This window comes from Schistocerca cancellata, chromosome 2 (genome assembly GCF_023864275.1).
Source record: "Schistocerca cancellata isolate TAMUIC-IGC-003103 chromosome 2, iqSchCanc2.1, whole genome shotgun sequence".
NCBI lineage: Eukaryota > Metazoa > Arthropoda > Insecta > Orthoptera > Acrididae > Schistocerca > Schistocerca cancellata.
Window position 1 is genome coordinate 462,513,212 of NC_064627.1, and position 26,249 is coordinate 462,539,460.

At 39.6% G+C, this 26,249-nt stretch overlaps 1 protein-coding gene and 1 long non-coding RNA gene across 5 annotated transcripts in view; one reads left to right on the forward strand and one right to left on the reverse strand.

Annotated features, from left to right (window-relative positions):
- LOC126161966 (uncharacterized) overlaps positions 1-24,945 on the reverse strand; it is a 227,959-nt gene extending 203,014 nt beyond the window's left edge. The window contains exons 1-3 of one of the 3 annotated variants that reach the window (XM_049918153.1): positions 24,884-24,945; positions 21,706-21,907; positions 11,747-11,845 (exon numbers count right to left, since the gene is read on the reverse strand). The gene's annotated coding sequence lies outside the window, so the exon portion shown is untranslated. Of the gene's footprint in view, positions 1-11,746; positions 11,846-21,705; positions 21,908-21,999; positions 22,714-24,883 lie in introns of those variants that run through there. The other 2 variants (XM_049918152.1, XM_049918151.1) reach the window with 2 other exon arrangements.
- LOC126161967 (uncharacterized) overlaps positions 24,799-26,249 on the forward strand; it is a 67,432-nt gene continuing 65,981 nt past the window's right edge. For both annotated transcript variants that reach the window (XR_007534981.1, XR_007534980.1), the window contains exon 1: positions 24,799-24,867. This is a non-coding gene — a long non-coding RNA (uncharacterized LOC126161967). The remainder of the gene's footprint in view (positions 24,868-26,249) is intronic.

Sequence of the window (26,249 nt, forward strand, 5' to 3'; positions counted from 1 at the left end):
TTTCCTGCTCTGGTGGATGTGATGGCCAGTGAGATTTTAATAAATTGTGCCAGACCCCAAGCGTCATTTAAATTGAAAACTATGTCCCTATTCACTATGTTTACTGACATCTTTATTTCAATTGATTCATTAACTATGCTATACCAGAAAATTGGCATTTGCACCACGATACTGGTCTCATCATATTTCGTTTTATGATCACATTCGAGACAGTGCTTGCCAACAACTTATTTGCTTGGTTGTTTTAGTCAAGTGTGTCACTGATGTTTCTTGCATCTCTCCTAAATTGTCCTGATAGAGTGCCCAATACAAGAGATGCCACATTTGCATGAATGTGATACACACCCAGCTTTCAGAGACACGGATCACCTTTATTATTGCAAAGAATACTTTTTATCTTAGCTGAAAAGAGTGAAATACACTGGATGCTGTATTTCCATAGGAGACTGCTGGCATTTTCAGATACATCTACATCTACATCTATACTCCGCGAGCCACCTTACGGTGTGTGGCGGAGGGTACTTATTGTACCACTATCTGATCCCCCCTTCCCTGTTCCATTCACGAATTGTGCGTGGGAAGAATGACTGCTTGTAAGTCTCCGTATTTGCTCTAATTTCTCGGATCTTTTCGTTGTGATCATTACGCGAGATATATGTGGGCGGTACTATGTTGCCCATCTCTTCCCGGAATGTGCTCTCTCGTAATTTCGATAATAAACCTCTCCGTATTGTGTAACGCCTTTCTTGAAGTGTCCGCCACTGGAGCTTGTTCAGCATCTCCGTAACGCTCTCGCGCTGACTAAATGTCCCCATGACGAATCGCGCTGCTTTTCACTGGATCATGTCTATCTCTTCTATTAATCCACCCTGGTAAGGGTCCCATACTGATGAGCAATACTCAAGAATCGGACGAACAAGCGTTTTGTAAGCTACTTCTTTCGTCGATGAGTCACATTTTCTTAGGATTCTTCCTATGAATTTCAACCTGGTGCCTGCTTTTCCCACTATTTGTTTTATGTGATCATTCCACTTCAGATCGCTCCGGATAGTAACTCCTAAGTATTTTACGGTCGTTACCGCTTCCAATGATTTACCACCTATGGCATAATCGTACTGGAATGGATTTCTGCCCCTATGTATGCGCATTATATTACATTTATCTACGTTTAGGGAAAGCTGCCAGCTGTCGCACCATGCATTAATCCTCTGCAGGTCTTCCTGGAGTACGTACGAGTCTTCTGATGTTGCTACTTTCTTGTAGACAACCGTGTCATCTGCAAATAGCCTCACGGAGCTACCGATGTTGTCAACTAAGTCATTTATGTATATTGTAAACAATAAAGGTCCTATCACGCTTCCTTGCGGTACTCCCGAAATTACCTCTACATCTGCAGATTTTGAACCGTTAAGAATGACATGTTGTGTTCTTTCTTCTAGGAAATCCTGAATCCAATCACAAACCTGGTCCGATATTCCGTAAGCTCGTATTTTTTTCACTAAACGTAAGTGCGGAACCGTATCAAATGCCTTCCTGAAGTCCAGGAATACGGCATCAATCTGCTCGCCAGTGTCTATGGCACTGTGAATTTCTTGGGCAAATAGGGCGAGCTGAGTTTCACATGATCTCTGTTTGCGGAATCCATGTTGGTTATGATGATGGAGATTTGTATTATCTAAGAACGTCATAATACGAGAACACAAAACATGTTCCATTATTCTACAACAGATTGACGTAAGCAAAATAGGCCTATAATTATTCGCATCTGATTTATGACCCTTCTTGAAAATGGGAACGACCTGCGCTTTCTTCCAGTCGCTAGGTACTTTACGTTCTTCCAGCGATCTACGATAAATTGCTGATAGAAAGGGGGCAAGTTCTTTAGCATAATCACTGTAGAATCTTAAGGGTATCTCGTCTGGTCCGGATGCTTTTCCGCTACTAAGTGATAGCAGTTGTTTTTCAATTCCGATATCGTTTATTTCAATATTTTCCATTTTGGCGTCCGTGCGACGGCTGAAGTCAGGGACCGTGTTACGATTTTCCGCAGTGAAACAGTTTCGGAACACTGAATTCAGTATTTCTGCCTTTCTTCGGTCGTCCTCTGTTTCAGTAGTAGATAGTAGAAGATAGATAAGCAATTTTTGCCTTCTCTTCCTCTGTCTCAATCTCAGGTTGTCTCTCAGACATTCTTGATTTTGATCTCATCATCCATTCAGTTTGATGATCTGAGTACCCATTCCTTCAGAACTCTATTTGTAGGTGTTGTTATTCTTTGTCAAGGCTATCCTTCTTTGAAAGTGTTCAAGCTCTACAGCCTAGAGTTTTCCGCACTGAATTTCTTTGTGATGGGTAGTGATGCCTCAAGGCATAGAGACAGAGATTTTTATGCGTAGGTTTTGTATATACATTTTGTGCCACACGGATCTGTCTGCTGCTCTATTAAGTAACACATTATGGAAAGGTAGCTGGCTCTGTTTTTCAAGTTCCCTCGTGATGGATAGAGTTTAAATGTTCCAGGAACACTCCCTGTGGCCACACCACAGCCATGCTGTCCACATAGCAATAGAAACATTGGCTTCAATTTGGCAGGTTCTAATACCTTTGCTTCAAAGTGTTTCATGTATAGTTTCTCCACAAAAGGTGATAACGGAACACCTATTGCCACACAGTCAGTTTGTTAATAATATTTTCTGTTGAATAGGAAATAAGTTGATGTCAGAACATGCCTATCATCAAACTAAATGGGTAATGAAATCAAAATCAAAACACCTGAGAGACTGTGAGTGAGGAAGAAAAGCTACAAAACCACTTTTCTACTGTCTGCTGGCCCTACATCCAGGAAGATAGGCAGACTCCTACAGAAACATAGCATCCAGTGTATTTCGCTCCCTTTGACTAAAGCAAAAATATTCTTTGTAATCTTAAAGATGATCTAGGTCTCCAAAATCAGGTTGTTTATTGCATTCCCTGTGAATGTGGTGTCTTTATGTGAGACAGTCCTTTGGAACAGTCAAGGAGAGATGCAAGAAACATCAGTGATACATGTGACTAAAACAGTCAGATAAATCATCTGGCACTGAGCACTGCTATCAATATAATTATGAAATTAAATACGATGACATCAGTATCATGAAGGAAATGACAAGTTTCTGGGACAGCATAATTAAGAGTCTATCAAAATGAAGACATCAGTGAATTAGTAAACAGGGACAGAGGTTTCTACTTAAATGACATTTAGGGTCCAGCACTCAATTTACTAAACTTTCACCAGCCATCAGATCCACCACAGCAGAAAACACTGTATTACTGTTTCACATATTATCAGTCTAAGCTCTGAAAAACAAAGAGCATCAAAACACACAGAGAGTGTGGGAAATCAAATGTGGCTATAAACAGTGGCACAAGACCAACAATAATTCACAGTCTCTCTAGAGTTCTGGCAGCAGTTAGACATAACAGCAGAACTTGCAGCATTTGAAAAAGATGTCTGGGTGAGTCATAAAAATATTGTGTACAGAATGGAAAAAATAAGTTGTCAAAATACACAGTTAATTTGTCATGCTAAGGAAACCTGAGAGATTACATATGCAACTGCTTGCAGCATCTGAAGTTCGGTGAACTAGCCCGGATGCATTACAGCAGAACACACAGCACAGGCAAGGCTGGTGCTGTGTTTGGTACTGAATTTGATTAAATAATGACAGACTTCAATAGGCAGAAGTCAATTAATCCAGTGAACAATATTAAGTTGCCACAAAAGAAAGGTAAATTAACTTTATACACTGGTCAATGAGAACACTGGTTAATGAAAATATAGTAGGAGTGAAATATGGACCATTTGCAAGCATATTACATGATAACATCATGCAAAAATACTATTATGACTTCACAGAAATACATACCGACACATCTGAGAGGAATAATGACTGACACTGGACAAGAAATAGCACTTTGATGTGTATATAGAGTTTCAACAACCCCAAAATGTCATATACAACAAGTGAAGAAACTACAAGTCATGAATATAGGACTTCAACTTCAAAGCAAGTGTGCTACAGAATATAGATGATCAAACATTGTGACAATCCATTGTTTGATCATCTATATTTGCCAGAAAAAATGTTGGTATACCTGGCCAGATGACACTGATTTTGAACTGATGACAGCATAAGCCATCAAGGGTACAGTAGTGTTTTGACAGTGGTTTCAACAGCATCCACCAACAGAAGGCACAGTGGCATAGCTACCACAGTGCCATCTGTGTGTACCCTTTAATACTGAACACTCACAGACAGAAGACTCAGTATGATGCAAACATGTTAAGCAAGCAGGCAACCATGCCACAGAGATGTATTCATGCTTCCTACAGCCAAATGAGAAGGTTTGAAAGGCATCAAACTGTGGCCTTCAGGGATTTGTCAAACAAGTTGGATCTAGAATGAGATTTTCACTCTGCAGCGGAGTGTGTGCTGATATGAAACTTCCTGACAGATTAAAACTGTGTGCTGGACCGAGACTTGAACTCAGGACCTTCGCCTTTCGTGGGCAAGTGCTCTACCATCTGAGCTACCCAAGAAAAACTCACGACCCACCTTCAAAGCTTCAATTCCGCCTTCGTCTCCTACCTTCCAAACCTCACAGAAGCTCTTCTGTGAGTTTTGGAAGGTAGGAAACGAGGTCCTGGCAGAATTGAAGCTGTGAAAGTGGGTCATGAGTTGTGCTTGGATAGCTCAGTTGGTAGAGCACTTGCTCGGTAAAGGCAAAGTCCCGAGTTCGAGTCTCGGTCCGGTACAAAGTTTTAATCTGTCAGGAAGTTTCAAGTTGGATCTGTTGCATCAGTTGTGCAATGATGCTGGTACCAGCGGTCATGTTGTAATAAAACTGGTTATAGTGAGATAAATGTACTAACCAATCTTGGATCATATGAAATTACCAATTCCCAAGTTGAAGACTCAAAACCTAGAAATTCACTACTGTATAGATATACAAAACTGTATAAACGTCAACATGTATTAAATTTATGGTGATGTAGCTATGCGGGAAGAAATAGAACTAGAGATACAGGGGAGATTAGATGAATGAGTAAGAGTACCAGCTGACAATAAGCAAAAGCAAAACTATAGCAATGATTATCAACAAGACACCAGCCCAGATGGAGAGAGAACTGAATGTGAGGAAGCTTCCAATTACCTGGGAAGTACAATACCAAGGAATGGAGCTGCCAAACTAGAAGTAGAGATCAGACTAATAAAGGGATCTAAATTCTTTTATCTAGTGCAGACATCTTTTGTGTGGCAGGGGAGTTCTGGTGAGAGAGGGACTGAGTACTGCACAGCTCAAGTAGTTTGGATATTTGAAGGTGATGAAGGATAACGGCCTACCAAAGCAGTATTTGGATAGAAATATGCAGGAAAAATATCAATAGGACAAATCAGAAAAATATGGCTGGATCAGATGAAGGAAGATCTGAAGACTAGAGGTGAAAAATAGGAAACAATATTAAGACGAGAAATATATCAAGACAGAGGAAAATGGAGGCAAACAGTTCATAAACACCCTAGCTGGCTCATGGGAAGGGTATGAAGATACAACGAAGGGTGGCACGAATGGTCACTGGTTTGTTCGACTCACTGGAGAGCATCATAAAAACCCAAATCTTGAATTGCCAGTCATCCCTGTAAGACTACTTACCAAAGGTCAAGAACAAATATTTGAGATATCTTTCAGCCCCCTACATATAGTTCTTCAAAAGATTTAAGAAACCTGAACTTTCCACAAGACCATTGCTTACTTCAGGGAACAAAGGCGCTACTATATGTTTTCCTGGCAGGCAACACTTTGTCATTACAGGAAAACATTATAAAGCAATACCCAGGAAGACATCCTCAAGGATCAAAAGAAAGAATTTTTAATTACTCATTGTTAAGAACACAAAAAATTGTGTTAATTTATATGTAATTTCATTGTTATTTTTTGTCAATTTAATGTTTATTTTTGCAGATCTATTGTTATGTCTGGCAGTTTTCATTTTAGTTTCTGAGGCCTAATTTTAAAGTGCAGTATTTTCTTTATTTTTGTCCATCCACACATATACATATGTGTGGATGGATATGTGTGTGTGTGCGAGTGTATACCCGTCCTTTTTTCCCCCTAAGGTAAGTCTTTCCGCTCCCGGGACTGGAATGACTCCTTACCCTCTCCCTTAAAACCCACATCCTTTCGTCTTTCCCTCTCCTTCCCTCTTTCCTGATGAGGCAACAGTTTGTTGCAAAAGCTTGAATTTTGTGTGTATGTTTGTGTTCGTTTGTGTGTCTGTCGACCTGCCAGCACTTTCATTTGGTAAGTCACATCATCTTTGTTTTTAGGTATATTTTTCCTTCGTGGAATGTTTCCTTCTATTACACAAACATACACACCAAATTCAAGCTTTCACAACAAACAGTTGCTTCATCAGGAAAGAGGGAAGGAGAGGGAAAGACGAAAGGATGTGGGTTTTAAGGGAGAGGGTAAGGAGTCATTCCATTCCCGGGAGCGGAAAGACTTACCTCAGGGGGAAAAAAGGACAGGTATACACTCGTACACACACACATATCCATCCGCAGGTGTCTGTGTCTGTGTATGTGCGGATGGATTATTGTTTCACTTTATGAGTGGGTGTGGAGTGCAATATAACCTTTACTGATTTAGTATTGCTATTTGATTTGATTCATTTAGACACAGAGTGAATTGGCATTAACAACATTTTCATGAACAACATGAAATACATTGACCATGACAAACTGAAATACTTAGATGTAATGCATTCAGACCACTATATTTGTAATATTTTGAGCATGTACTGTAACCTTTTAATATACGTCTGGAAGATACTAATCCAAAAACTCCTCTCTTAGAATAAAAATTTGAAATATTATAGTGTTTGTAAACTTTGTAATAATTTATGTCACATTATGTACAGGCATGGATGAGTGTGTGGCATTTTTGGAAATTTATTTCTTTTTCATTTCCCTGGGATGAGATGCATACCACAGTGGGTTAAATATTAGTATAGAGGGTTGCTGGGTTCGAATTTTGTAACATTTTGGGCAGAATTTAATGTAATTGGACCAACCATTTTTCCAAAAGCTCTCAATTTTTTATAGGTTTCAGATGAGGGATGTAACAAAACAGTGTCTGTCACTCAACTGCTCTTTGATTCTAATACAGCTGCACATTGCTCTAGTGCTCAACGCAATTTTCCAACCTAAGGGATTTTTTTTAGGTCATCAAAAATGCCTTGCTGGAATGATTGCATAGGAAAGGAATCTCACAGAAGTGGTCAAACTGTATGGACATATCATTGGCAGTAAGGGCACATATAAGTGATTTACTTATGGAGGGTGAATTTACTGAGGAACCTCATCACTGAAAGAATATGAGATATGCTGATCTTGTAAGAGGCAAAATTTATTTGAATGATTCATCAATGTTTCAGTAACATGCACAACCAAGAAACATCTGATCATTATTGGACGTGTCTTAACACATGATACAGATTATTTGCAAAGGTAACTGTGCTATCATTTATTTGAGAAAGAGAGTACTAATTAAACCAGTGGATTATTCAGAACTGCTTTATGGAAACTGTGAACATATGGAGATAAACGAGACGAGAATTTGATAAAAGCATATTAATTATCTTAGGAAGTAATAAATGCATTGTACGCAGATGACATGTCCTCATTTACTTCCTTCAGAAATAAGGTGACCAACTTTTCTGTATTTTCTGGGATCTCCCATATTACAGCAATTTATTTTTTTTTAATCTTTCTGGCTCCCTTGTTTCCTGTCAGTTTGTCGAGTATATTTCATCAGTAATCTCTGCTATGAATATTAATTTCATGTTGATTGCTTTTATTCCTAGTCTTGATAGTGTGTACTGTACTACTGGTTGGAAAAAAGAGACATATTGCTTACAACAAATACCCTGAGAAGCAGTAGGTAGTATATCCAGTTCTCTGAACATGTTTCAGCATGCTGTTGTTTTCACCACGAATGAGTCTTATTACATACTTTATCACTCTACAAATTTTCTCTTGGTTTGTGGCGTTACACCAGAATATGATAATGTATGACATGATAAAAATGAGAAACATATGCCAATGTTTTTTGTAAGAAAACGTGATGTAGTGGTGTAGATGAAATTTATTGTGACTAACTCTTTTTTAAACCTTTAAAATCATGGTTAGGTGCTCATAATCTCCCTATAAACCAGGATGTTGTTCACCCTATACAGAAATAATGTGAAAATTGAGGTGCACTTTATTATAGACATGTTTTCAGAGTAAGTTAGATGCACAGTATATTTTGTTTATTAAATATAGAATGAGACTTGATTGTAAACTTCCCCTTCCCCCACCTTTCATCCTCTTAACACAACTGAGGCATTTGTTAAATAACTGATCACATACTAAAAATTAAAAAGAGGGTAAAATTACAGCCCAATAACTTTTTATTTAATATCTATACATGTGGTATCAGCTGCAAACTGTTTGCATGAAGACTGTTCATTAGTAAGTCTCACTAATTTTGCCTTCATGGTCTTTCCACAAAATATGCACAGGAGGAAACAATTTATTTGCGGTCTCTTCTAGGATCATATATTTCAAAATTTTAATGGTAAACTGCATCGAAATGCAGAATGCCCCTCTCTTAATCTCAGGCGCTTAAGTTGAGTGAGCATTTTTGTTACACGTTTGTACTTACTAAACAAACCTGTGACAAAATATGATGACCTTATTTGGATATTCTCTATTTCATCACTCCATCCTATCTGGTAAGGATCCAGTAATTATGAGCAATACTCAAGTACTGGACGAAAAGGTGTTTTGTAATCAACATCTTTCATGGATGGACTATGCTTCAAAATGTTCAAATATGTGTGAATTCCTAAAAGAGACCAAACTGCTGAGGTCATCGGTCACTAGGCTTACACAGTACTTAAACTAACTTATGCTAAGAACAACACACACACCCATGCCCGAGGGAGGCCTCAAACCTCTGGCGGGAGGGGCCATGCAATCCATGACAAGGCGCCTCAAATCGTGCAGCTACTCCGCACAGCTGCTATGCATCCTAAGTACTGCCATAATGAATCTCAGTCTGGCATCAGCCTTTTCTGTGATAGTTTTATGCTGTCCTTTCACTTGCAATTGTCACATATTGCATACTCCTAGGCATTTAACGACTGCTTCCAAAGACAGGCCAACAATCACATAATCATCCAATAGTCGGTATTTCCACCTGTTTATTTGCAATATTTTATATTTGCCTGTGTTTAGGGTTAGCTGCAATTCCATGAACCAAGTGTTGATCCTCTGCAGGTCTTCCTGCATTTTTCAACAACTTCGTAGTGTTGTGACATCTCTATACATAACAGTGTCACCAATGAACAATCATATGGAACCTCTGATATAATCTATTAGTGCACTAGCTTCTGATGTAATCTATTAGTGGAATATTTATGCTCCTATAACACATCCTTTTCTATTTTCATGGAACTCTTCAATCTAATCACAAAGCTCATCCCATATTCCACACTAAGCACAATTTTTTTCATTAGGTAACTGTGCAGTTACCTTCTGCAAGTTGAGGTACATGACTTCAAGCACCATTATCTACAACTTTCATGTTCTGGGTATTGTGTACAAACAGAGTGAGCTGTACTCAACATGATCACTGTTTTAGGACTCCATATTGATTACAACAGAAGAGATTTTCAGTCAGCACAAAGTCACAATACACAAGCATTAGACAAGGTCTAAAATTCTGCAATGGACTGATGTCAATGGTATAAGCCAATATTTGTCTGTATGTGTGTGTGTGTGTGTGTGTGTGTGTGTGTGTGTGTGTGTGTGTGTGTGTGTGTGTCTGATAACAGGAATAGCATGTGGATTTTTTAAATCACTTAGAACACCCATTCCTCTAGTGACTTATGGCAGACAGACGCTACAAGAGTTGTAATTTGTTTTGCATATTCTATATAAAACCATATACATATTTTGACAGGCCAAAATGCCTTTCCTTTGTTAAGATGAATTAGTTGATTTTCTAGTCCATGGCCATTTATTTTGACATATTTTATTTTGGCCTTTGTGTGATAATTTAAAGGAGGAAGCTCAGTATCATCTTCCTCAATGAAACAATTCTGGAAAAAGGAACTTTGTATTGTGGCTTTCTCTCCATCATCCTCAATTTCAGTGCCAGTATGGTCACTGTGGGTCTCGATAGATCTCTTTGATCCATTTACTGATTCAATATAACACCAAAATTTCTTATGATTTTCTGTCAGACTGGTGACAGAATTTAACTTTCAAATTTGTTGAATGTTAATTTTTGCTAAATTCAGTTTTTGTTTATCAATGAGGCTTTAGCTGCATTTAAATCTGTAGAGAAGCTCTCTTTGTTTTTGGTGCAGTTTTCTAACATCGCTGTCAAATGAAAGTGGGTATTTTCCATCCTTTTGCTCAGTACATACTTGTCTAACGTGTAACAACATTATGAGAAGGAAAGTTGCTACTCACCACATAGCAGAGATGCTGAGTCACAGATAAGCACACCAAAAAGATTCTCACAATTGAAGCTTTCGGCTATTAAGCCTTTCTCAACAATAGGCGCACGCACGCATGCACACACACACACACACACACACACTCAAATGCAACTAACACACACAGCTGTAGTCTCAGACAACTGAAACCACACTGCATTTGCATGAGTGTGCATGTCTATTGTTGACAAAGGCCTTAATGGCTGAAAGCTTTAATTGTGAGAGTCCTTTTGTTGTGCCTATCTGTAACTCAGCATCTCTGCTATATGGTGAGTAGCAACTTTCCTTCTCATAATATTGTTACATTCTATCCTGGATTTTCCATTGTCTAAAGTGCATCATACAACAATCTTGAACTTCGTTCATTTACACTCAACTTTTTCAGCCTCATTCACAGATGTATGCTTAATGTTGACTGCTTAAGCAATTTTCAATCTGATTCTTGTTGCACTTACTAAGCATAATATCATCCAATTTTTCTTTCCATTCATAAAGACACACATGTAGCCAGTGATGATATAATGGCCTTATGATTAATGGTTCTGTGCTGTACACTAACTGAGTCAAATAGTTCAAGCCTTTTTTAATGAAGACATCTGAGATGTTACCCTAATGAGTCAGTTCTCTGAATAACTGCTGAAGCGAATCAACAGATGAAAGTTGAGAACAAGTTCGCGATTCCCTGTCCCTACTACCTGCCATAATCACTCAAGTCTCCCAGTCTACACTGGTAAGTTTAAAATCTTACCCTAATACTATAAATTGACCAGAAAATTTATACCCAAGCTTCTTCAGGTTTTCCTTGAAATGTTATGCCACTATTCTCCCCGAGGGGGTTGTATACCAGTATGGATACAGTACCCTTTACACAATATTTTGCAAGGTAACATATGTAAGCACCCTATAAATTCTATATACAAGAACTATAACATGGATTTTACAGATTATCAAAAAATATCTTCAATGAAGGCTTACAACCAAACCTGCAACTAAACAATTATTGAGAAACATAAATTCTGTAACAGACACAATGCATATTACATGTAAACAAACCTCTGAGCAATAAATCATGGAAACAGCCATGTTAATTTCAGTAACAAAACAAAAGATAAAAGTTACAAATTGTGTAAAATGTTACATTATTGATTAAATTACCTTTGGAACTTTATGTCTCATCTGAAAACTTAGGAGACAGAGACACTGAAATGCTTCCTAGTTTTGGTCAGTTCTATCCCAACCAGAAAATAGCCAGATCTGAAATATGAAAATTGCATCGTAATTTTGAATTCGAAAGCATAGGTGGTTCACAAAATTGTTCACAACAGAATTACTTTTATTACTAGTAAATTCTTATACAGAACATAAAACAGATGTAACCTATTCGTAGTAAAGCACAAAACTGCAAAACACCTGTTTGACAATCAGAATGGAAAAAGATGCTGAAATCAAATTAAGTATACCATTGTCAACTTGATATAAGCATCATATTCCCATAAATAAATACCGATAGTTACTGTGAACATTTTTCTCAATCTGTGTGTTTCACATTTTTCTAGTTTTTGTAATGGTATTAACCTGCTTCAAAAGTGTGTAAACTAAAACCAGAATAACAACTCCAGCCTGAACCAGGAGGTTTTACAAGGTCTTTGACATAATGGTGCAGATGACGCAGTTGGTTGTCAGGGATGCTAAAGTGTTGATGATCACACTAAAAACTGTTGCCATCACTAATATATGTGAATATCCTAATCAATTGCAAAAGTGTATCATAATCTGGAATTAAACCATCTGGTGGAAAATGACACCATGGCCAAGACTATTTATTTAAAGGCAAATGTCAAACATAAACCTGCTACCAGACCCATTTTACAAGCTTGCACATGAAGAAGAAGCAGCAGCCTGGGAGATTACTGTCAAAACTTCGACATCGTAAAGCAAAGTACAATTAATTCAGCTACTCCTTCTTCACTTTGTCCAAATTTAGATACACTAAGGTAGAAGACTAGTGCTAAAATTTGGTCATAACCAAAAAGTATTAGAACAGGTAAATGAAGCAATGTTAGAGGTGATCTGTAAAAGCATTCAATTATCATTTTTTAATCCACCTTCAACACTTGCCTTCAACAAAATTATTTCACATTTGAGCTCCATACTAACCTCACTAGGCATTAAACAAGATGTGTCTGAAAACTTTGGTGAATGGTACCATATGTTAAAAAATGCAGTTGTTAAGATGAGGCACCCATTGAGAGATATGTCAGCAAGTGTGCAAATCACCAAAGCAAAGCAGTAGCTTCGTCACTAATGGAGTCATTGTAATTACTAAGGTTACTGCAAAATTGAGTGCAAAATGGAGCAACACATTGACACAGATTTTGGGTTCAAGTTAAGGAAAATGGTGATGGAGACTCATGAAATATTAGTGCAAGTGTACAGTGTCGATGCTTTGAGCAGAAGTGTGTGTCTGAGTGGTTTATACACTTTAGATATGGAAAAGAAGTTGTCGAAGATGAGCCACATTTGGGTCAACAATCAACAAGCACAATCTCAGACAGCATTGAACAGACTTGATGGATGTTTGTTGATGATGGGCAGCAATCTTTGAGAATGATGGCAGAAGAATTGAAGATAAGGAAATACAGTGCAAGCACTATTGTTCAGGAACATCTAAAAAGGTGGCATATTTGTGCCCAGTTTGTACCACACATGCTGACAGATGAGCTGAAACAAACCCAAATGGAAACTTCTGGAGATTTCATCAACATGCATGGCTGTAATCCACAGTTTACGAATATCATCATTATAGGAGATGAGACCTGATGCAACCAATACAATTTGGAGACCAAGCAACAGTCAATTGCATGGTGATCATCATCTTCCCTGCCCCCCAAAAAATAGGTCGACTGATAAAATCCAAGGTTAAGATGATGTTGATCACATTTTTTGAGAGAAAAGGGCTTGATCCATCACGAATTTCTACCTGGGAGTCAAACTATCAACACAGAAGCTTATGAGGGATTTTTTAAATGGCTGTTGCAATGCATCTGGTAGTTTTGACAGGATCTGAGCAGGAGTGTACAGTGGAATTTCCTCCACGGAAACACTCATTCCCACAGTGCAATCCATGTGGTCTACTTTCTCACGCAATGTGACTGTTCTTGTACAACCTCCTTATTCTCCAGATTTGGCATCAGCAGACTTATTTTTGTTTCTTCACCTTAAATTAGCCCTGAAAGGCTTACACCTCGCAGACATTGTAGATATCCAACAACAATTGGCCAAGGAGCTTCAAGCAATTCCACAAGAAGCATATGCTGACCATTTATGACAACTTTGAAACTAATGTCATGAGTGTCCAACCTATGTTTGCAATATAAATTCCACTTAGAATTCAGAACTTCATTGCTATTAATATTCTGATATAATGTGAGAAAAACTGAAGACTCACATCTGCTACAACTGTGTAAAGGAGATGTGCTATATCCTGAAAAAACTTAATGAATTACACCACAAGAAATAATGACTGCTTAATACCCTCTCCTTTCTCCTGATGTGCTGTGGTAAACAAGTTGCACACTCCGCTGCAGAGTGAAAATGTCATTCTGGAAGTTGTACCAATCTTTGCATCGGTAACACACATTAAAACTCCAACAGCAGACAGAATTAAGCACCCTGGCCAGCAGACTCGGTTCCTGTGCATGGGAGTGGGTGGACAGCACTGTGTGGTCTAGATCTAAGTCCATCAAGAATACAGCCACAGCATAAAAATCTCTTGAATACTGGCTACCAGGCAACTCAAAGAATCACGCAGGGATGGTCATCAACTTAGCCACCAAAGAACCACATACCAACTCCCTGTCAGTTCCCAGCAATAAAATCACATGAGCTGTGGCTAGACATTCTCCTGAAGCAGCTAAAAAACTCATACATGTATGCTTAACTGACAAAGAGCAGCATCTCAAGAAACATAGGAGGCAGCCTTGAGAGATTTGAGGGAAGACAATGTATGATAATTCCTCCAGAAAACCAATGCTATGAGTCCATATTGCTACCAAAAGAGCTCTACATGGAAAAGATGAAAAACTTTATAACCAACCCTATCAATGGCACATCAAAGTAAGATCTCACTAAGAATGTCTTTAAGAGAATGTTGACAGTTTTTCAGGTGCCTGATCTGCTGAAAGAGGCAACCTGGAAGTTATGTCTTTAAGGACTTATACCTCAAAGAACACATAGGCATTCTCAAACTCATAAAGAATGTGTACTCCTTTGTACCATAATCAGCAACATTGGGGCTCCACATATGGTCTTTCAAAGTACTTGAAGGACATTCTCATTATGAATGTTCCCAATCCAAACCCCATATCCATAGCTCACAGGTGTTTCTACTGTGGCTTAGTCAATTTACCTTCATGACACTGATACACCAACATTTGATACGGTCCTAATTGCCTGGCACACCAGATGAATCTGTAAAGCTAATCATTAAAACAATTCACGACAGACCTCTTTAGGCATGTTCTTAGCCATGTCTATTTTCTCTTTGATGGTGAATGCTACTTTACAAAAACACCAATAGAGTAACATCTTATCCATGACATCACAACCAGCAGATGGAGCATTTTAAAAATGAAGCAATGAAATCAGTCATTTGGAAGACACGTTGCCCTTTTTCTATTTACAATTTGGTCTCACAAAGAGACAAATTAGAAATTTTCTACACAGTCTAAATTCAGTACATTATAACATAACTCTTACCCAATCAGCCACATTATAGAGAAGTTCAGCCATTGAGCAAGCATGCCATTTTTCATAACATTAGTAGGTGCACAGCATATTTTGTACACATGTAAAGAATAGCTGTCTTTATGTTACCAAGGTAAACATGTATAAGCAAAATTACCATTTAATCTTAGTTTAACTAAACAATGATAAAATAAACTAATACAATATGAGATAAAGCACTGTTTAACTAAACAGTAATGAAACAAACTTTCATTTATACCATTCTGTTGCCAAGGACAGATGTTCCCCACAGTAACGGCCCATTCAAAACATTAAACAGCACAGTTGTATCAGATGCCAGCCAACTACTTATTTGATTACCAATTATGTTATAGACAATTGCCTTATTGTGGGCTTGTGCCGCTAGCTTGTATTCTGGGTCATTTTTTTGCACACAACATAATTTTTTTCTCATCTAGCCTACTTTTCTTTATATTACTGCTGACCACTTCCATGTATGACGATGCAGTTTATCACTGTGTTAGCTGAAACAATGTTGAAGGAATAGGTATGGGCTCATAATTGTGAAACAACAATGGAATGGTGCAAAGCAATTTTATTTGCAGTTGCCATGCTTTATACATAGGTTTGCCCACTCGAGGCTTAAGGGGTGTTGCATATTCCACTTACCTGGCAATATTATAATTCTCCATTTAGTATGTAAATGTCATTTTGGATTAAAAGTTAAATTTCCTTACAAATACAAGTTAGTTGAAAAACTAACATAGTCATGCTGAAGATTATAACATTAAAAACATTATAGGAACCCTCAAGCGAAAACAAATAATGGCAGAAGTAAAGGCAAAAATCATCATATAACTGAGTCATAGACAGGCGCACAAACAGGGACAGCCTACCCAAGATCTTTCCCACCCCTCCTAAAGTGGTATTCCACTGCCTATCCAACCTATACAATTTTCTGGTCCATCCGCACACCACTCCCATTCCCAACCCCATGCCACAGAGGTCATACCGTTCTGGAAGACCGAGGTACGTGTGCACAGTTCACTCTCCCAACACTTTCTACTCCAGTCTGGTCGCAGGCTTTTCCTATCCCATCAGAGGCAGAGCCACCTGTGAAAGGAGCATCCCTGCTGCTGTCACTGTACAGCTTTTTGTGTCAGCATGACAACCAGCCAGCTGTCCATCAGAACAAATGGCCACAGTCAAATTGTGGCCAAGAACAAAGTTGACCATCCAATGGCACAACATGCTTGAATCGAATGGCAGCTTCACAATGCTTGCCATCTCGATTCCTCCCTCAAACACCAGTTTTTTCAGAATTATGAAGAGAGAAAGAGAGAGAAATGGGGGAGGGAGGGAGGGAGAATGTATATATGTGAGAATGTATGTCTCTGTGTATGTACGTATGTTTATGTATATACATATTTATGAAGGTTGTTGAGATTGTGGAGGAATGCAGATAGAGTGTCCTCATCCTCGATCCAGATTGCAAAGATGTCATCAATGAATCTGAACCAGGTGAGGGGTTACGGATTCTGGGTGGTTGGGAACGATTCCTCTAGATGGCCCATGAATAGCCTGCCACAGGATGATGCCATGTGGGTGCCCATTTCCGTAACCTGGATTTGTTTGTAGGTGATGCCTTCAAAGGAGAAGTACTTGTGGGTGAGGATACAGTTGGTCATAGTGACCAGGAAAGAGGTGGTAGGTTTGGAATTTATCAGGTATTGGGAAAGGTAGTGTTCGATAGTGCTAAAGCCATGGTCTTTAGGAATGTTAGTCCAAAGGAAGGTGGCATCAACAGTGACAAGCAGAGCACCAAGTCATAAAGGAACAGGAACTGTGCGGAGTCAGTGGAGGAAATGGTTGTTATCTTTTGCAGATGACAGGCTGAAGCTGTTGCTCTATGAAAGCAGAGATTTTCTCGGTGAAGGCAAGTAACCAGCCACAATGGGGCATTGTGGGTGGTTGCGTTTGTGGACTTAGGAAGCATATAGATAGTAGGATTGGAGGGAGTGGTAGGGGTGAGAGGAGAGATGGACTCTAGGGAGAGGCTCTAGGATGGGCCTAAGGATTTGAGAAGAGACTGGAGTTCCTGCTGGATTACTGTGACAGGTTTTGTAGGTGGATGAATCTAAGAGCTGGTAGAGTCCTTCTGCGAGGTAATCCTTGTGGTTCAAAACAACAGTTGTGGAGCCTCTGTCAGCAGGTACATTTATAAGCCTTTTTAGGTGGTGGATTGTGGTTCTTTCTGTGAATGTAAGATTAGCCTGCATGTTGAGAGATTTGAGGAATGATGGTGAGACCAGGTTCAAGGTTAAGAAACTCTGGAAAGTCAACAGGAGTAATTTGGGGGCAGCAGGAGTGGATCTTGTATGGATAGAAGGGTGAGCTGAGTTGCGCAGGGTTCAACATTGGGCTGTGGTTGAGTCTGTTAGGTAGCATTGGTGTTTCCATTGCACTGATCGGGAGAAGGAGAGAAGGTCTTCAACAAGTTCAGCTTGATTGAATTTTGGATTGGGACAAAATGTGAGGCCTTTGGAATGGACTGATACTTCTGTGGGCTAAGGCTTTTGAAGGAAAGGTTCATGACTGTGTTCTTGGTCTGCTTAGACTCTGGATTCTGTAACTTACCCTCTTATACAGAAGATAGCAACCATTTCCTCCACTGACTCTGCAGAGTCCCTTTCCTTTACCACCCAGTGCCCTGCTCATCACTACTGATGCCACCTCCCTTTACAGTAACTTTCCTAATGCCTATGGCCTTGCCACTATTGAACACAACTTTATCCAACACCTGATGAATTTCAAACCTGCAGCCTCCTTCCTGGTCACCATTCCCAACTGTATCCTCACCCACACTTACTTCTCCTCTGAATGCATCACCTACAGTACAAACAAATCTGGGGTATGGCAATGGGCACCCACATGGCACCATACTCTGCCAAACTATTTATGGGCCATACAGAAGAATCCTTTCTAACCACATAGAATTCCAAACCTCTCGCCTGGTCAGATTCATTGATGACATGTTCATGATCTGGATTGAGTGAGAGAAAACCCTATCCACATTCCTCCAGAGCCTCAACACCTTCTCCCCCATTCATTTCACCTGTTCCTCCTCAACCCAATGAGTCAACTTCCTTGATGTGGAGATTCACCTCAAAGGTACCTCCATCCATATCAAAGCTACCAACCATCAGCAACACCTCCACTTTGACAGCTGCTATGCATTCCATATCAAGAAACCCCTTCTACACAGATTAGCAACCCGTGGCCACCATGTCTGCAGTGACAAGTGATCCCTCTCCAAATATGCCAAGAGTCTCTTTGAGGCCTTCACAGATCATTTTTACCCTCCCAAACTTTCCTCTTGTGACTCAGTACAACCCAGGACTGGAGCAACTCAGTCATATTCTCTGCCATGGGTTTGACTACCTCTCATCATGCTCTGTAATGAGGAATGTCCCACTCCTTATCCTTCCCACCCTTCCCACAGTGGTTTTCCACTGCCAACCAAACCTACACAATATTATCATCCATCCTTACACAATCCCTGCTCCCAATCCCATGCCTCATGTCTCATGTTCGTGCAACACACCTAGATGCAAGACCTGTCCCATACATCCTCCCACCACCACTACTCTGGTACGGTCACTAGCATCACCTGTCACACCAAGAACAGGGCTACCTTGAATCCAGTCATGTGACTTACAAGCTATCCAGCAACCATTGTGCTGTGATTTACATTGGCATTACAACCAACAGGCTGTCTGCCCACATGAATGGCCACTGACAAACTGTGACCAAGAAACAGTTGGACCACCCAATTGCTGAGCACATTGCCCAACACAACAATCATTATTTTAATCACTGCTCCACAGCCTTTGCCATCTGGATCCTCACTACCAACACCGGCATTTCTGAATTGTGCAGGTGAGTACTATCCCTGTAATACACCATTTGTTCCAGCAACCTTCCTGGCCTCAACCTTCATTAGTCATTGTCGTACACTCACCTATTCCTTTCCCTGTTCTCACTCCATCACTGCACAGCCCTCTATTCCACCAACACAGCCAGTCTTTTTACTTCTTTCCTTCTCTGCTGCCCTTCCCCCTATCCCCCACCATCCTTGTAACCTCCCAACTGGGCCAAGCTGCCCTACCCTCTCTCCACCTCATTACTGCATGCTCCCTCAAGCAGCACTTTATCGTCCCCCACCCCTACTCTGCTATCCCTCCCCCTCCTCACCCCATACTCCTTAGCCCCACCACCCAAATTGCTTCTCCCATTATGCACTGCTGCTGGCAGTTTGGCCTCAGCAGCCAGAGACTGTGGTCATGGGTATCTGAGTTGTGTTTGCAAGGGTTTGCATGTGTATGTTGTCTCATTCATATGAAGGCCTTTTTGGCTGAAAGCTTACTTGTCTGACAGTATATTTGTTGTGCCTATCTGCAACTCAATATCTCCACTATACGGTGAGTAACAATTTATTCTTTTCATAATGTTAATCTTCATATACACTGCTTAATTAACAAGGTCTATCATTTTTAAATGCAATAACATCATACATCTGTACACAGTTTATATCTACCATATGGTGTACCTACAAACATTTTGTTTCTGTTTCATCATACATATGAACACATTTATTGATTAACTAATTAGGTTTTTTCCATAGTTTTGCCTGTAATTTAATTTCCATCACAGCTACACAAATTTTGATGACAACAGCAGAAAGATCAGCTCATTTTCTATAAGGATGATGTACCACTTGTATGAGGGAATGCTGAACAATAATGTCTCTGAACTTTATATGTGAAAACTCTGAAAGGTTTTTAAATAAAACAGAAGTTATTAATGTTCTATAACTTTTTTCTTCATGTATACAGCAGAACATGACGCACCAAATTAAAGAGTTCAATGAAATGATTACTTTGATGTATAGGTCACTCAAGAAGTGAAGTATTTAGTTAGTTAATGAGTATAAAAGAAACCTGTAGTATAGTATAAATCTTGTTACAGTTACAATAAAAAGTTGTTACAGGTTTTTTTCCACTCATTAACTAATTAAAACCTGGCACTTCACTTTCATGGTCCATTTATATCAAAATAATTGTCTCACTGAACTCTCTAATTTGGTGAGCCATGCTCTTTTGTATGTTTAGTAATTTGTGCTCCATTTGAAAAAATGTGTACCACAATGATAGCCTTTGTGCCAACTGTTAATGCCACTCATGGTGTCATGTCCAGATGCTGAGTAGCCTATCAGATAGACGTGTGTCTGCCACAACCACATTGCTCCAGCTATCTGCCACCGAAGGGCTCCAAACTGCAACATGTAACATGGAATGTGCAACATAACTGCCAGTGTGTCACAGACAGCATTCTGTAATCAAGTATCGAATTTGAAGAGTTCATGCACATCTTGAGCACCCTCTCCTTCTGCAAGGCAATCCCAGACCACACATGAGTGATGAGACATCTTTAACGATCTAATGCCTTCATTTCACTGTCATCGATCATCCTCCATACCTTCAACGCTTGGCCTCATCCGACTTTAATCTGTTTCCAAAACTTAAAGAACACCTACAAGGACTTCATTTTGACAATGATGAAGCACTGCAAGCAGAGGGCAAGTTGGGCTCCACCAACAAAGCCAAACATTCTCCAGTGACGGTACCAACAAATTGATCTCTCATTGGGAGAAATATGTTCATCATCAGGGTGACTATGTATTGAAATAGATATGTAGACATGAAGAATAAAGATGTAGACTGTTAAAAACATTTGTGTTATTTTAAAAGCTTTAAGAGTTTTCACATAAAAACTCTGGAGGCATTACTTATGGGCATGCTCTCATATGTATGCTGTACATTTTCAAGGCATAATTAACGAAGGCTCTCACTGTGTGAAAATAGCTTTGACTTTAATTACAACTGCGGATGAACTATCCACCCAAAAATTTATTATAAAATATCATTTTAATCAACACATCAGCGAACATCTTGTGGTATCTCTTAAGTTTTATGATACCAGTAGCACGTAAAAATAGAAAGCTGTTCATAAGACAGGTGAATGATCTTACCAGTTGCTCATCGCAATTAAGGGAAAACCCCAGTATTCAAGGGTGGCCATATCTGTGGGCATGGGGAAGCCATGTCCCTCCCACAACCCACCCCCTCCAAACGGCTAGATCCCAGTGAAAGGAAAACATATAGTGTAATCGGGTGTTTTTCTTTCAAGAAATGATTTATAATTCGTTACTGTGCAGGTTTTTAAGAGTCAGAAGTGAAACTTTTTTTATATGGCTGCTTACAAGTTGTCATTCATCTTCCAAAATATTAAAAATACTGCATACTCACAGGTCTAGGCCCCCCTACAAACTATCCTATGGGAGCCCTTGCTGGTACTGTAAATAACAGAGGACTGCCATCTTCTCCTGCTAACTGGAGTCAGTCTCCCGGGCATGTTTGAAGAAGCAAGATGTCTCACTTCAAATTGAGATTTTGCTGCTTGTTTCTCGACCTTATTTTGCTATGACTCGGGACTGTAACTCCAGCACAGCTATGAACAGATACAAGCGGTATTTATTTACATTTGTAGTAATTTTCAGAGGTTGAGTCATATTTAGATCGAAATAACAATAGGAACTAGACCTTCAGCAGTCCACGATTGAATGTGTGAAACTGACTAATGGACAGAAACAAGTTTTGATTGATAATCTCGTGACTGGGCGACATTATTTATACGCCATACCTATACATATAACCAATACACATTAAAGTTCGTTTTCTGCTCACACGGATTTCAGTTACGTTTCTCTAATGCCCTTTTCTCATTTAACAGACCACATACATTTTCTCGTGGTGGAAGTGGAATAAACAATACACCCATTTTGTTTGCATTGGACGGTCCATGTATGTTTTTCATCTGAAGTGAGGAGTATAACATGGTTCTCTTTTCAGACCACTCTTCCTCCTCTGGATAACATTTGCAGCTGTAGGCCTATACTCTCCATCCTTACTTTTCGTCTCGCATCTTCCACAGTCTCACAAAACACAGCTTCGTTAGAGACCATCTGATTCCTACAATAGGTCATTTTCGTCCCGCCAGTGCTACTTTAAAACGGTAAGATCGTGCACTCAACTTCCTCAACTCCGCCACACCTTCACCTGCCCATGTTAGGCAATAAATTCTGCCTGACTCATGTAGCACTATCACCGTCAGAGGGTGGTACGGGACTACAAGTCCCACCGCCACACCTCCAAAGTGAATTGCAGTGACGCAGTCACTGCACAGTGGAAATTTACTGGCTCACCAACACAGTTAGACCGCAATAGACCGGTGATGCTGTATTGTAACATATCACCCCGGACTACAAGTCCATTTGAAAAAAAAAAAAAAAAAAAAAAAAAAAAAAACTCAACTTCCGTTCTACGTCACGATTAGCCTAAAGGCCCCGTAAATGATCCAACGTGTTTGACAAAATCGCTCTTATCTAGCCACGTTCTATCAATGTTTGTCAGTTTAGCTTCTCAAACAGACGCTGTTAGTGTTCATGAGTATTTTGACAGTAGTGAGAACGGTCACAAATACAGACAAAGCAGTCCTGGCATTGATTTTGGCACTGTGTTTGAAGAAGAAAACAAGACCCTTGTCCAGGGAATGATTAAAATGAGAGATTTACCCACGGAAATCTGCCAAAGGAAATATTACTCTCAGAACCCAATGATTACATCAACTTTCTTTGAATGGACAAAGCAACATTTAAAACTTGTTAAGGCCGTCCTGGAAGGCCAAACTTGTCTCTCAAGTTCGCTCTTACCTAGCTGCGGATGTGGCAAAACAAGCCTGTACATATAGCAAGAATTTTATTTTTATTATTTTGAGCTTTTCCTCATTACAGAGGCTTATCTCCAACATAATAATTTACTTGGAAATTACAATACAAACAATAAACGTTCTTAAACTATAATCTCAAAATATTTCTCCAGGTGTTTCGATCTTGTGTGTCCTCTTCCTCTGCGCCCATTCTCCTCATTGTGTGCTGTACATTTTGGAGCCAGGTTGTCATAGGTCGTCCTCTTCTTCTCCCCTCCGGTTCCCACTCCAGTATCAATTTTGGTATTCTGGTTTTCTCCATTCGTCGTATATGCCCGTACCATTGTAATTTCTTCCTATCCATTACGTCATATATTCTTTCTTTTATTTCCATTCTCCTTATTACTTCGGTGTTCCTTATCTTTTCTTTCCTGGAGATTCTTGCCGATCTTCTCCAAAAGCAAGAATGCTTATCAATTTAACCTTGCTTTGGAAGCAGACGATTTCGGTGTATGCTACGTTTGGGCACTAGTGGGGAATGGCTACAAATGCAGATAAAGCATTTCTAGAAGCACCACAGTCTGGTAGCACGGAGAGCTGTATCAATCCAGCCCTCGGACTGAAGTTCGCAACAACAACATTGACTCTGGCATAGTGTTTAAAAGAAGAAGCAAATACGACGTTGGTCTAGCGAATGGTTTAAAATAAGAGAGAAATATACAACTGAAAACCTATTAAAGGAAATGTTACACTCAGAACCTGATGATTACATCAACTTTCTGCAGATGGACAGTGAAACGTTTATTAACTTGTTTAGCGTTACTGAGCATTCACGTTGAAAAAAGAAGACACAACCATACGAAAATCTATTCTCTTCAACTCGGTCGCTAATGAGAGTTCATTAAAATACAACTTGGGAACATATAGCCCACATCGTCCGTGGAAGAACCATAAAATTTCGATTTATTTTCATTCCACTCCCATGACCGATTATCTTACTGTTTGGTCCCCTCCCCACATTATCCAATCCACTCCCGCTTGTATGTTACTGTTTGCGTAAAATACTGATTTTATTCTATAACCTCTTCTTGCGTGATACATGGCTGGAAAAACTGCGATACCTCTACAAATTTTGGTCACTGTCAGTGCCATTTTGTAGTTATACTTGATCGTAGTTTCCACAGTTGCGGAAACTCACGATACAAAGACATAAATTCTAATAAATCAAATTCCCCCTAAACATATACGGTGAAACAAAGACACAGACAACGTCCGCTATCTAGTCAAACTTTTCGTCAATCGGAGTTCCTCACAAACGCATCATAAGATCTATGATTGACAAACAAGTCAAACACCACCATATTCGGTCAAATATTTGGCAAGCATGACCAGATTTGGCAAATTGTTTGATCGTTTACTGGGGCCTGAACACTGTCGACGAGTAGGAAGCAACTACTGCGTTACCATTACTCGTCATACTAAACTGAATATACATTTGTACGACCAGTACAGCACTTAATGTAAAAGCGCCGACTTGATTTCTAACGTATGCTACCCCTGAGATCGGACTGGTATTCGCTGCATTTCTGATCTCTAATAATTACAGCCTACACTTCAGTGATCTGAGTAGTTGCGAGTATTGCCACACGCTACATGTCTGTATGCGCCACAGAAAGAGGTGCCCATTTAAGACAACAGAAACAGTACGTAACAGTATACCTTAATTTAGCTGCTAACGAGTCTTCACTGGCAGTATCCGTCAAAACCACAGTTAACCTATCTTCTCTGGTTACGTAGTTTTCATAGCTGTGAATATTGATTCATCGCGAATGATAATGCCGATCCTTTGCTTGAATCTATTCCGAGTGATTTTGTTATATTTTTAGTTCCCTTGCCCGTCAAAGTATTTCTTCTCCAATACTTATCACACACAATTTTTATGTATGTGACGGTCTTGATCCATATTTTATGTATAATCACAATGCATCAATTTTCTTTGACAACGTCGTGGTGTAACGACTGTAGTTTTTGGCTAGTAATGTCAACGTCCTGGGTTCAATTCCCAGTACCCACTTGAGTTTTTTATCTGGTGGAAAGATCTGGAAGGGGGTTCCTTCTGCCTTGGGAAACCAACAGAAAAGCTACTTGAATTTAAAAGGAGCAAAACTGACGCGCGAATCGCTGACGTAACGGTTTACGTCGAAAGGCTTGCTTCAGGATAGGTGACGCATTTGTTAACAGCAGAAGCACCAGCCTTTATTTTTTTCGGGTTAGTGAGCGAGACGTTCCGTGCATTACAATTACAGATCTTATTCTTTCCAAGATTCCAGACCAGTTCTATAGAATTTAGTCGAAAATGTGTGGCGGAACTAGGAAGGGAACCTTTCCTTGCAAGATTTGTTCACTATTGTTGGGGTAGCCTGTTGTCGCATCTACGTCACGCATTCTCCGACAACCAATATCAACGTCACCTTCTAGGTGGCGTTGCCAATATGCGCTCAGTACTGTTCTTAGATCTCTGCTGAGAAAGTGGGTGCCAACGTGAGCATTAAACGCACCGTAGCGAGTTATTTAGTGAATTTTTATTCCATTTCTTGCGAGTTGTCATGGTCGATGGTAGAGATTAGAAATTCCACACAGGCAAGTGAGAATCATAATTTGCAGTAAACACGCTTTTTTCTAGTCAGAGCACGTGTATGCGCGTACGGCAATCGTCGCTTGAAACCGCCATCATTCATAGATCTGACTATAGAATAAGCAGGAGTTGGAATTTCTTTGTCGCTCCGTATTGTTTTTATTTTTCTCTCCACATCTCCATGTACGTAGCAGGTTGTTTTCCTGTTGCAGGCATAGTGAGGAAGAGAACACGAAATTAAATTCTGCATTCACAACAATGAAATGTTGACCCGCCACTCCTGTTTGTCAATAGTCTTCATACATGGTCACTTGGCAAGGTTTATTCCTAGTGTAGCGTGTAAGAATCCATGGTTCACCTAAATAAACTACTGGATGCTTTAATTGCTATGTTACATTTTTCGTAAAGAAATCTGTGGGGTCACTGTGACAAAAAGGGTCACTAGCTAAG